Genomic DNA, 13,457 nt, shown 5'->3' on the forward strand with positions numbered 1-13,457 from the left:
AAAAACACAGTAATCAAAATGGTGTGCTACTGGCAAAAAAAATAATTGATATATAGGTTAATGATATAGAACTGAGAGCCTACGGTTAAACTGTCACATTAATGTTCAGTTGATTTTTGACAAGAATGTCAAAGAATGAAAGAATAATCTTTCTGGATATCCACATGCAAAAAAATCTATTTGTTCCCTTTATTACATCGTACATAAAAAGTATGGATCACGGACCTAAATATTTGAGCTAAAACTATAAAACGTCTTGAAGAAAATATATAATTACATCTTTATGACCTTGGGTTAGGCAATTGTTTCTTACATGCAACACCAAAACACAAGTGAGAAAAGAAAAAAATAGATAAATTGGACCTTAAAGTACATTTACTTCTCAACAATAAAGGATACCTTAATTTTAAAAGTGAGTGAGGGACTGGAATCCTTAGAATATTAAATCCTTAGGTATTTCTCCAAAGATATAAAAATGCCCAAGCAACACATTAATTAAAAGATCCTCAACATCATTAAATATGAGAGAAATGCAAATCCGAATCCCTGTAAGATACCACTTTACACCTGTTAAGGTGGCTAAAATAGGAAAGACAGACAATAACACATTTTGGAAAGGATGCAAAAATTGGAGCCCTCATACATTATATATGGAATGTAAAATAGTTCAGACACTTCGGAGAAAACAAAATGCTCAACATAAATTGTCATGTGACCCAGCAATTCCAATCCTAGATATAGACCCAAGAGAAATGAAAATATATGTAAATGCAGAAAGTTACAAATGAATGTTCATAGCAGCATTATCTACATAGCCAAAATGTAGAAACAACCTACATGTCCATTAACTAAAGAATGAATTTCTAAAATGTGGCATATCCATGTAACAGAATATTGTTCAGCAGTAAAAAAAAAAAAAATGAAGTACAGATACTTACTACATCATAGAAGAACCTGAAATTACCATGTTAGTGAAATAAGCAGTCAGAAAGGATCACATACTGTGTGATTTCACTTATGGGAAATATCCATTTAGGCAAATCCATAGCGACAGAAGGTAGATTAGTGGTTACCTGGCACTGGGGCAGAGGAAGGAGAAGTTGGAATGAGAAATGATTGCTAATGACTATGGGGTCTCTTTCTGGAGTGATGAAAATGTTTTTTAAAAAATTGATTGTAGTAATAGCTGCACAGCTCTCAGTATACCAAAACCCACCAAACTCTGCAATTTAAATGGATGAATTTATGGTACATGAAATTTATCCTAATAGTTCTGTAAAACATGATTGAAAAAAAAAAAGCTATAGTGAGAGCATGAAAGAAAAGGACTAACTAAACCTGGCGTTGAGAGATTTAAAAACACTTCCTGGATGAAGTGGCAACACATTGAGGCTTCACGTAACCAATGTAATTACTAGAGTAGAAAAACAAGATGTTCTCTCACCAGAATACTTCTCTAACTAGATATTCTGAAGCTAGATACTGGATAAGATCTCTAATTCTTATGAATCTGACTTGACAGTTTAATCCTTTGTGCAAGCTTATAGACAAAGTTCTTTCTAGACATTGAAATAGCAGATAAGAAGTTCCTGAGATGTGGAATAATCTAAGTAGACCCCGGAAGTGCTTAGTCTCATTAGAATCAAAGATTAAAGATAGGAGTGACATAAGATGAAGCAAGAAAGGAAGGTAGGAGTCAGCTATAAGGAGGCTTAAATACAATGATAAAGGTTAAGACTTTATTCTAAAGGCTATGAAGTCACTAAAATTATTAAAGGAAGGGGATAGCATAGTCAATTTTTATATTAAGAAGGATATTGCTGTCTGAAGCAAGAGTAGACTAAAGTAAGCCAGATGCATAATCGAGACAGGAATATGAACTAGGATGTGTTTGCAATAAGTAAAGGACAGAAATTAGTATTGACCTTGTCTGCAGTGGGAGCAGTTAAACTTTTAAAAAGTAGACAGATGTGGAGTCTATAAGTGATAAAACTGAGAGAAATTGATAAGTTTGTAGGTAAGGGAGGTGATAGGGGAAGAAATTTTTGTCTGGGGCAACTTAGTGAACAGTGATATCATTTTCTGATATGAGAAATATGGGAAAAGCATCAGGCCTATTGGCAGGAGAGACAAGAAGTTGAAGTTTGGAAATGGTGAGTTTGAGTTGCATAGAAGACGACTACATGGGGATGTACAGGAATGCCATGGGGTAAGGCTGTGATGAATCTTGAGTTTGGAGAGCTGTTGGCCTGCAGATAATAGCTGAAGCCATGGCACTGCATGAAATTATCCAGGAAGAATGCATATGGTAAAGGGGGGGGGGGGTAAGCTTAAGAATAGAAATCTGGAGAGCACAGAGGAACGACAGGATTTAAAAAACAAACAAAACAAAACAAACACACACACACCAAAAAACAAAATACAAACAAACAGGACAAGTGATGTCAGAAAAGCCAAGAAATTAAATTTTTAAGGGAAAGGTGATCAACTGATCAGTTCTTCCAGAGACCTCAAGTATCTCAAAAGCTGGAAAATGTTCACTCCCTCCACAAGCAAATACAGTTGGTGGTGATGTTTACAGGGTTGTTTCAAAGGGGAGAAATCTACATCAAGAGGGAAACTCAGAACAAAGGAAGTTGGTTTTTTGTTAGCTTATTTGTAGAAGACACTATAGTGTGTTTTAAAGCTCATTTTGGAAAAACAAAACAAAACAGTGGATAATTAAATAGTGTATAAGGAAAGAGAAGAAGGGAAGAATTACTGTGGGTGTGACTGTGTTGATGGATAGGTTATGAGTATTATCTACTGGTTAATTCCTATTCTGAGAGGTATAGGAAGTGAGGGCATTTGTAAAGAGTTAGAAATAAGAGTGTTGGCATTTGAGTCTTTAGGAGAATAGTGAAGGTGTGAAATATTCACTATGGGGAACAGGAAAGAGCTGGGTATAGAAGCCATGTTGAAACTCTATTAAGTTTAGAGACCACATGTTCACACACCTTCTCTTTGAATGTTTCTCTCTAGAAATGTTCAGCAGGCCGAGTGTAGTACAGAGAAGGAAGAGTTAGATATATCCAGGGTCAATACCAAATGAACAATTTCAAATTCTAACCGAACAGTGAAGGACTAATCATGGTCCACTTCCCCCAGTGTGGAATGTAATGTGAACTTAATGAAAGCAAGGACCTTATTATCTATTTTACTTTCCATTTGTGTATCTATCACTTAGCGTGAAGCTAAGAGGGCTTGAGAAAATTTTGAAAAAATTTTGATGTTTGAGAAAATTTTAAAAAAGAAAAAATAAAAAAGAAAGAAATCAAGAAGGTGTGAACTTTGGGCACACTCAGTTATATTCATGCCAAGCCCTCATTTTATGTTGTGACATATACATTAATAAATTGTTTTAGTAAACACCTATTCTCATATCTTATACAAGCGAAGACTCTTGGGGATGAGGACTGTTCCAATATGCCTGATTATGTGTAGTTTTACTCTTTACATTTTTTCATTTTTTTAAGTTTTTATTCACATTCCAGTTAGTTCACATATAATTTAATATTCATTTCAAGTATATAATATAGTGATTCAGTACTTCCATACAATACCTGGTGCTCATCACAAGTGCCCTCCTTAATCCCTATCACCTATTTAACCCAACCTCCCACCCACCTCTCATGTGGTAACCATCAGTGTGTTCTTTATAGTAAAGAGTCTATTTTTTGGTTTGCTTCTCTCTTCTTTCCCCTTTGTTTATTTGTTTTGTTTCTTAAATTCGATATACGAGTTAAATCATATAGTATTTGTCTTTCTCTGACTTATTTTGCTTGGCATAATACTCTCTAGCTCCATCCACGTTGTTGTATATACCATATATATATATGTATACATATACCATATACCATATGGTGTGTGTGTATATATATATACACCACATCTTTATCCATTCATCAGTTGATGGACACTTGCGCTGTTTCCATAATTTGGCTATTGTGGGTAATGCTGCTATAAAACATCGGGATGCATATATATCTTCGAAATAGTATTTTTGTATTCTTTGGGTAAATACCTATTAGTGCAATTGCTGGATCATAGGGTAGTCCCATTTTTAACTTTTTTAGGAACCTCCATATTATTTTCCAGTTTGCATTCCCACCAGCAGTGCAAGAGGGTTCCTCCTTCACATCCTCACCAATACCTGTTGTTTCTTGCATTGATTTTAGCCATTCTGACAGGAATGAGGTGATATCTCATTGTAGTATTTTTCTTGTTAGAGAGAGACAGAGAGCAAGTGCATGTGGGGGGGAGCACAGAGGGAGACAGAGAGAGAGAATCTTAAGCAGGATGCATGCCCAACGTGGAGCCCAACACTGGGCTCAATCTCATGACCCTGAGGTCATGACTGAAATCAAGAGTCAGATGCCCAACTGACTGAGCCACCCAGGTGCCCCATCTTCTGCCCATTTTTTATTTGGGTTGCTCATTTTGAGGGTGCTGAGTTTTATAAGTTCTTTATGTATTTTGGGTACTAAAACCTTTATTAGATATGTCATTTACAAATATCTTCTCCCATTCAGTAGGTTGCCTTTTAGTTTTGTTGATGGTTTCCTTTACTGTGCAGAAGCTTTTTATCTTGATGAAGTCCTAATAGTTTCTTTTGGCTTTTGTTTCCCTTGCCAGGAACATATTGTCAGGAGACATATCTAGAAATTGCTATAGTCAAAAAGGTGACTGCCTGTGTTCTCCTCTAGGATTTTGATGGTTTCCTGTCTCACATTTAGGTCTTTAACCCATTTTGAGTTTATTTTTGTGTATGATGTAAGAAAGTGGTCCAGTTTTATTCTTCTGAAAGTGGCTGTCCAGTTTTCCCAACACCATTTGTTGAAGTGACTGTCTTTTTCCCCATCAGATATTCTTTACTGCTTTGTCGAAGATTAGTTAATCGTATAGATATAGGTTCATTTCCGGGTTTTCTATTCTGTTCTATTGCTCTATATGTCTATTTTTGTGCCAGTACCACACTTTTGATCACTACAACTTTGTAATAAAACTTGAAGTCTGGAATTGCAATGCCTCCAGTTTTCCTTTTCTTTCTCAAGGTTGCTTTGGCTATTCAGGGTCTTTTCTGGGTCCATACAAATTTTAGGATTGTTTGTTGTAGCTCTGTGAGAAATGGGCTTGATATTTTGATAGGGATTGCATTAGATATGTAGATTGCTTTGGGTAGTATAGACATCTTAACAATATTCTTCCAATCCATAAGCATGGACTGTCTTTCCCTTTCTTTGTGTTGTCTTCTATTTCTTTCATCAGAGTCTTATAGTTTTCAGAGTATAGGTCTTTCACCTCTTTGGTTAGGTTTATTCCTAGATATCTTATTGTTTTATATTACACTAATTCACAATTATATACTTTGAACTTGTGATCAGTGCTAACACATTGAATACCAGACAGAATAATTTCAGCATCAAATAAGAGAATACTGGTGTCATGGACTAGATGTTTGCATCACTCCAAAATCCACATGGAGAAGCCCTAAACCCCAGTGTGATTGTATTAGGAAGTGAGGTTCTTGGGAGGTGACTGAGGTCCTCATGATGGGATTAGTGTCCTTATAAGAAGAGACCAGAGAGCTTGTTTTCCTTTTCTTTCTTTTTCTTGCATGTGAAGTCACAGCAAGAAGAAAGACATCTGCAAGCCAGGAAAAGAGCTATTACCAGGAAGCTAATTGTCTGGTACCTTGATCATGCTCTTTCCAGCCTTCAGAACTGTGAGAAGTAAATGCCTGTGGTTTAAGCCACTCATTCTGTGACGTTCTGTTATAGCAGCCAGTGCTGACTGACTAGGACAACTGGTCTGTGATTTAAAAGATAAAGACATTTATCTCACATGATAACACATCTGGAGGTTAATTTTGCCAAAGATGGTGCTCTGCAGCTCTAAGATTAAGCCGTCTTTTCATCCTTCTGCTCCTCTGTCCTCAGAATTGTGGCTTCCTGGTGTCTGACTTCTTTTATGGTAGCAAGATGGTTTCTACAGGTCAAAGCATCATGTCCTACAATAATCATGTCCAAAAATAGGTCAAGTTTTCTACCATTTACCATTTATTTCTCATGAAAGAAAACCTTTCCTAAAATCTAATAGACTTTCTCTAAAGTACATTGGTCAGGGGCGGATGACATTCTTGCTAAAAAGGAGGCTGGGAAATAAGTATATGCCATTGCTGGTCTCTATTTGTAAGAGGCCATCCTATGGTCAGGAAGAGTAATCAAGGGAAGCTTGCTGGGTAGGCAGCATTGGAGACTTCATGCCAGATGCTTGATATGTATCTATTAGAAGTTAATGCCCTCAGAACCCTTAGAAAAACTGCATATCATGGCAATGGGGTCCTGTCACCTATCATCAGCAGCCAACGTTCCCTTCTCCTGAGCCCTTCTTTTGGTCTCTGACTACCCTCAAAGCTTTCATTGGGATTCCCCAGATGGACCTGGCCTCTGTGAAATGACCACATGCTAAGATTTCTACTCCCTCTAGCGGAGTCTTGATCAAAATTCACATTCCAGGAGGGATTTTGCTCAAATGAGATAACTAAGTCATGCTTAAAAATGCAAAAGATAAAGCCTTAACTCTCTTCTAAGGAGAATGTTCAATTTGAAAGAGAATTTCCATGATCTAAATTACTGTGTAATTAGGGAAAGTTTAGAGGAGCAAGTTTGAATGTGGAGTATTATAGAGCCTAGGGTATGTTGGAAATTTTTTCTCCCCTTTGGGCCTAATTGTCTGTTACCCTGTGTGTTTCCCTTCTCTCTGCTATCACTCAGGAACTCAGGTATACCTATGAGGCACAGAAGGACACACAAAGTGTATGTCATTAGCCAGTGCCTTCAACGATGGGGGAGAGAGTCATAGCATGGTTTGTAAGATGCTTTTCTCTGATACAGTGAATATGTCTTATATACACATAGCAAATAGCTAAATTTAATAGGCACCTAGAAAGTAAAGGACAAAGTTATGCAATGAAGCTGAAAGCGCATTGGGCCCTTCAGAGAGAGGGTGTGCTCCTTTATCATGGTCATACATGCATTTCCATCAGCTTATGTCTGCTTCCTAAAAGAATAATTTTCTAATGCATTATTGCTTAAATTCTAGAATAGCATTACTATCTGCATTACTTTTGCTAAATATCTCTGTTTTAAAAGGCTCATCTTCCAATATACTGTATTTGATTTGCCTTAAGACAAGGGCCAAAATTGTCATAGGAATTAAGGACCAAAGTGTTGGCACAAGAATATAGTAAAGAATTGCATGCACTCTAGGACGCCTGGGCGGCTCAGTCGGTTAAGCATCTGATTCTTGGTTTCAGCTCAGCTCATGATCTCAGGGTTGTGAGATTGAGCCCCACCTCGAGATTCTCTCTCTCCCTTTCCTCCTCCCTTCCCCCTCTCACTCTCTCTCTCTCTCTCTCTCTCTCACGTAAATAAATAAATCTTTAAAAAGAATTGCACGCACTCTGCCAACTACCATCTTGCCCACATACTCCTTGAGAGGACAGCAAATAAGTCATTTTTTCTGCTTGTAGGGTCAAAATTTCCATATATATATTGGCTGTAGCTTCATGAAATTCAGTTTTAAAAGCAGTATGTACTAGAGCTGAAATCAAATACTCCCCAATCTGGTTGCACTTACTGTGTGCTGTGTTTTGTCAACTCACCAACTAATTTTAAGTTTTGACAAGATAGAAACCATATTTTACATAGCTCAGGTCCTAAGACCCTGCACTCATCAAAGTGTCCTGAACACAGCAGGTGCCTGCTCAGACAACTATTATTTCAGGTTGAAGATTCAAATGATAATGCTATCACATCAGCCTTCCTGGAGGTAAACTTGAACCAGGCGCATATACGCAGTGCTGGAGCTCTGAGTATCATTTTCCCAGCCACAACCACTATGCTTTCAAGTGCCCACCCAGCCAACCAGGGAAACAGTATATAAATCTGAGGGCAGGATGTGAAGATGTTATCCTCGGATTAAGAAGCAATTGCCTTTCACTATCTACAAATGGAATCCAGAGATGAATTTCGAGAAAATTCTTACATGTTATTTTTAATCAATGTCTTTATTTTACCTGGGATACATAACTAAATACTTCGCATTGTGATTCAGTAAGGGAGAAACGAGAAGCTCAACCAGAAATACATGAATTCTCTCCTGGGTATAAAGTCGTGGAAAGAAAGCCACCGTGATTGTGGATGGGTCTCTGGATTCATTTCTTAGGGCTACTCTAACTGGATACCATGAACTGTGAGCTTACACCACAGAAATGCATTGTTTCATAGTTCTGTAGACTAGAAGTCCAAGATCAAGATATAGGCAGTCTTAGTTTGTTTTGTTTTGTTTTGTTCTGTTTTTTGCAGGCTGTGAGGGAGAATCTCTTCCATGCCTCTCTCTTAACTTCTGGTGGTTTGCTAGCAATCTTTGGCATTCCTTTGCTGGGAGATGTATCACCCTGATTTCTACCTACGTCTTCACTTTGCATTCTCTCTGTGTGCATGTCTGGTTCTGTGTCCAAATTTCCCCTTTTATTTATTTATTTATTTATTTTATTATGTTAGTCACATATCGTACATCATTAGTTTTTGATGTAGTGTTCCATGACTCATTGTTTGCGTATAACACCCAGTGCTTCAGACAAAACGTGCCAAATTTCCCCTTTTTATAAAGATAGCATCCCTATTTGATTAAGGCTCATCCTAATGACCTCATTTGAACTTGATTACATCCTAGAAAGGCCCTAGGTCCAAATAAGGTCATTTCTGAAACACAGGGGCGTTAGGACTCCAACATATGTTTTTTTTTGGGGGGGGAGGGTTCATGCAAGTCAACCCATGACCATCTCAGCCTAGTGTGTCCCATGCACACGGTTACTTTAATATTAATAATATACATATACAGTTTTATTTCTTTCCACCATAAAAACAATTTTCTCATTAAATGATTAGCCCAGTTGTTGCTTGGAAAGAGAGACTCAGGAAGCAAAGGATCATCAGAACAGGAAAGGAAATGTTCGACTGCTAAAGGGAAATTCTGTACACTTGCAGGGAGGACAGCTGGTGGGCACGGCTTGCTCAGGTGAAGAGGAGCTGAAGAGGTTGAAAGAGTGGGCAGACTCTTTAATGCTTGTTTCTGAAAAGCTAAATGGAATCTGGCCGTCAGAGTTACAGTCTGAATGTCTAGTGCCCACTTCACAGGGTCACCATCTGGAGGGGCTGTTGGCTATAACCCTAGGGAGGTTCTGAGCCTTTGTTTCTTGACGGTAATAGCTTCCATGTCCCCGGATCTTACTGTATCCCAGGTAGCGTGTTAAGTACTACCTTACATTATTACATCCTATAGTCTTCAGCAACCTGCACTCAAGCTTAGCTCTGAGAAAGCCTGCACAGATGAGAGAATGAGGCTCGGAGTGGTTAGCTGTCTTTCCCAAGGCTTTTAAGCCAGAATTGGAACCCTGATTATTTTAGCTCAGAGTTTCAGTCTTTGACACATCGTTGCCCTTGGAATCAATGCCTTTCCTCCTTCTAGTTCATGCTAGTCAAGCCGTGGGGTGGGAATGCACCCCTAGACTGCAGTCCATATGCATTGCCCAACTGGCAAGCATGGTGCACTAGGAACATGCCAGGGACCTGAGATCTGTGACCAGCTGCTGAGCCTAGACCGTTATTCCCTTTGTAAGATTCAGTACTGGGCGGCATACACACATCAGTGGAGTAGGTGTGAACTCTCACCTTGCAGGAAAGACAGCTCTGGTACTTTTCCCATCTTATCACCTGCCATAGACTAAATGCTTGTGCCCTACCCCGCAAATTCATATGTCGAGACTTAGTCCCCAGTGTGATGCTATTTGGAGGTGTGGCCCTTGGATTAGGTCTTGAGGGTGGAGCCCTCAAGAATGGAATGAGTTACCCTCATAAGAGACCCCAGTTTCCTCTAGTACTTAGATCCTACCCCTGCGCCAGTACCCCAGTGTGTAACTTTAGAGAAGATGGCCTTGGTTTGGTTTTATTTCCTGTCTTCCTTCAACTTCCAAGTCTCATACTTGCTTTTTCCCCTTTCTTTTCTCCTACAAAGTATAAGACAGCCAGACTTCATTTGACTGTGCCTTACTGTAGGACCATTGACTATATAAGTGCAGTTTAGGGAATAAGATTTGTTAACTTCTGTTTTTCATAACTGGTTTAGTGACTGAGCTTTCCACAGTTTTCAAAAAGCTGTAGGGAAATGTGCATGAATAGAAGCATCTGTGTGTGTGTGTGTGTGTGAGAGAGAGAGAGAGAGAGAGAGAGAGAGAGAGAATCTGTATATTCAAAATAGTTTAGTTAATAGAGATAAAGTTATTTTTTATTTTCTAAGCAGACCATCTTCCAAGTCCATTATCACAGCTTCACCTTAAACACAGTCCTGACATTCCTGCAGGAAAAAATAAACCAGCCAGCACCCTTAGCTCCCCAGCCTGGCACACAGGACTTGTCGCTTTATAAGAAAATGTGGTATTATTAAGAAAAATAAGTTTTTCTGTGACTTATTTATAACATATGCAGTTAGTGTTAATGTTAACTAAGGTGATTATATTCTCCAGTCATATGTCACTGGGGTTACGGAGAAGGAAGAGAAGGGCTGATGTGGTTATGAGCTGGCCAACATGGCATAAGTCCTTCTTTAGAATAAAACAACCTTAGGGGAAGGAAGACAGGGCCAGAACACAGTGTTCACAAAAGTAACACCACTGAGAATAGGGACATAAGCATAGTGCTTGAGGGATCTGAAATACCTGAGTGCGTTGGGTTTGAAATACAAAAGTCCTAATTCAAGGTTTTCTATTAGATATTTTACCCTAAGCTGACCGCAGATACTATGACTGACAAAATACAGCCAGGCTTTTTTTTTTAATTGTATTGAAATATATGTATTCAGAAAAGCGTTCCTACCACAAACTTGAACACGCGTGTGTACATCACCCAGATCAAGAAACAAAATAGTACCTATGCCTGGAAATTCCCTCTTTCTCTTTTCTAGTTTTTCTCCTTCCCTCCCCATACGATGCTAAAAAAAAAATTGGGGCTCCTGGGTGCCTCAGTCAGTTGAGCGTCTGCCTTCAGCTCAGGTTGTGGTCCTGGGATCCTGGGATCGAGCCTCACATCGGGCTCTCCGCTCAGTGGGGAATCTGCTTCTCCCTGTCCTTCGGCCCCTCGTCCTGCTCATGTGCTCTCTCGCTCTGTCTCTCAAACAAATAAATAAAATCTTACAAAAAATTGGTTGTGCCTGCACGCCTTTATTTACCTGGAGACAAACTACAGGAACAGCATATAAGCATGTGAGGGAAAAGATATTATTCAGTCTGTTCTGGAGCTTGGCCAGGAGGACTGACCCCTCCATGGATGGTACAACAGTTTCGAGCAGCTTTCTAGGGCTTCTGTGCTGATGGGCTAACATGTTGATGTGCTTGTCATGGAATTTCAGCACAGGATCAGCCTGTAGAGGTCCTTTCTTTGCAGGTTACTTGTGCTTTTTTCTCCTCAGAACATGGATTAGACAAGCATTTGAAATGATAACCGTGCACATAGAAGGTTGGTGTCAGCTGGGGAATCCTTAATTGGGGTCGATGACTTGTGCTTTCCATCTTTCCTTAGGCCCGTTCCACCCATCCTCCCTATTCTCTGGGCTCCTCTGTCTTAATACATAGTAGTTCCCTAATATTACAGAATTTTCTCTCTGGGCATAATTTCAAGCACAGACTTAAAAATGGTTAATATTTTTAGATAATGTCCTTTTCTGTCAGGGTCTCAGGCAGCTTGTGAAGGTGAACTTACACTACTCCCTATGTTGTCTATAAGACATACAGTTATCCTAGCTATATCTTTTGACTAGTATTAATAATTTTTTTACTTTATAGTTTTTACTCACAATAATCCACGTGTGAAAAAAGTAATCCATGTGTGTAAAAAACTATTTTTCAAAACATTTGTTAATCAGAGGTAGAATCCATATAAAGTACTGTGGTTAGAAAAAAGATTAGTGTTTCTGATCAGTAAAGAAGTTTCTCCAAATTCCCTCTCTTCTACACTGAGAAATCATAACTATCAGGGATGGTGCAGCTTGAGTGAAATCTATCCTCACCCCCCCATGAAAAATATGAATGAATGAATGAATGAATGAATGAATGAAGAGCTATTCTGTAACTTTAACAACTACTGCAAACAAAAATTTATCCTTGAGTACATATTACATTTCCAGTGGACAAAAATCAAGACTTATTCAAGATTAATTCAAGAACTAATGCAGCCACATACTAGATAAACTTGACAAGTTATCTAGCACCTTATAGTCTGTTTTATCCCTGTAAAATGTGTTTTCAGCTTTCCCTGTCAGCATGAGGACTGGTTGAAATCTGTGAGTCCATTGTCACAGTGAAGTGCTCTACAAAAATAAATTACCAGGTCTCTCCTCTTGTTACCCTGGGGCCAAGAGAAGGGCACTCTCTTTGAGTCATTATTTTGCCTCAAGAAATCTATTGGGTTACTACACGAGGAGATGTAGTTTCTTGCTAGAATTATAAGCTGCCTTTGTAAATAAAAAGATCACCACCAATCCGTCCTCTATACCACGGGAACTCTACCCAGTTTTGACATAATGTGGATCCCTTAATCCTTATGACAATAGGCCATTTACCAGCTGGTGGCTGGAAAGGATGATTTCTGTGGCAGTGGAAACACACACACACACACACACACACACACACACACACACTTTACTGTCCCATGAAGTGATCATCGCCGGAACTCTGGAATCACTACCACAATTTTAAAACTAACTAAATTAGACAGACATTCTGGAACATATGCTCTATTTCTATGGGACATGCAAGGGTCTCACTCCATCTGAATATCTAATTAGCTTTTCTTAACTACATTAGCAGAATGCCCTTACAAAGATGTTTTTCAGGAAGAAGGGGGGAAAACATAGTTATCTACAAACAAACAGAATTCTGATGTCTCTGTGAAACTCAAATCTATCTTCTTAAAAACCGTCATTCTCTAATCCTCATTTGATGTGAATTGAATGTAGGGAGACTGTATAGCTTTGTCATTAATAGCACACATTTTGCAATCAGACATCTTGACAACTGTTTTCTAGCAGTGGGATCTTAGCGGTATAAATTACTGGGTCTGTGTACTCGTTTCCTTCTTTGTAAAAAATAATATCTGCCTTGGAGTGTTGTTGTGATGTTTAAATGAGAGAATACACATCAGAATCTTAGAACAGTGTCTAGCACATAGTAGGTACTCATTCAACTGAAGCTTTTATTATCATTCGCTTTGCGACCACTTATGGAGACATAAAGGAGTGAATTGATTCATTTCCATTTTCCAGCGCTAACATTTCTTCTGGTCTTCTAGCAACACTGCCTT

The sequence above is a fragment of the Ursus arctos genome, unplaced genomic scaffold (assembly GCF_023065955.2).
Source record: "Ursus arctos isolate Adak ecotype North America unplaced genomic scaffold, UrsArc2.0 scaffold_22, whole genome shotgun sequence".
Lineage (NCBI taxonomy): Eukaryota > Metazoa > Chordata > Mammalia > Carnivora > Ursidae > Ursus > Ursus arctos.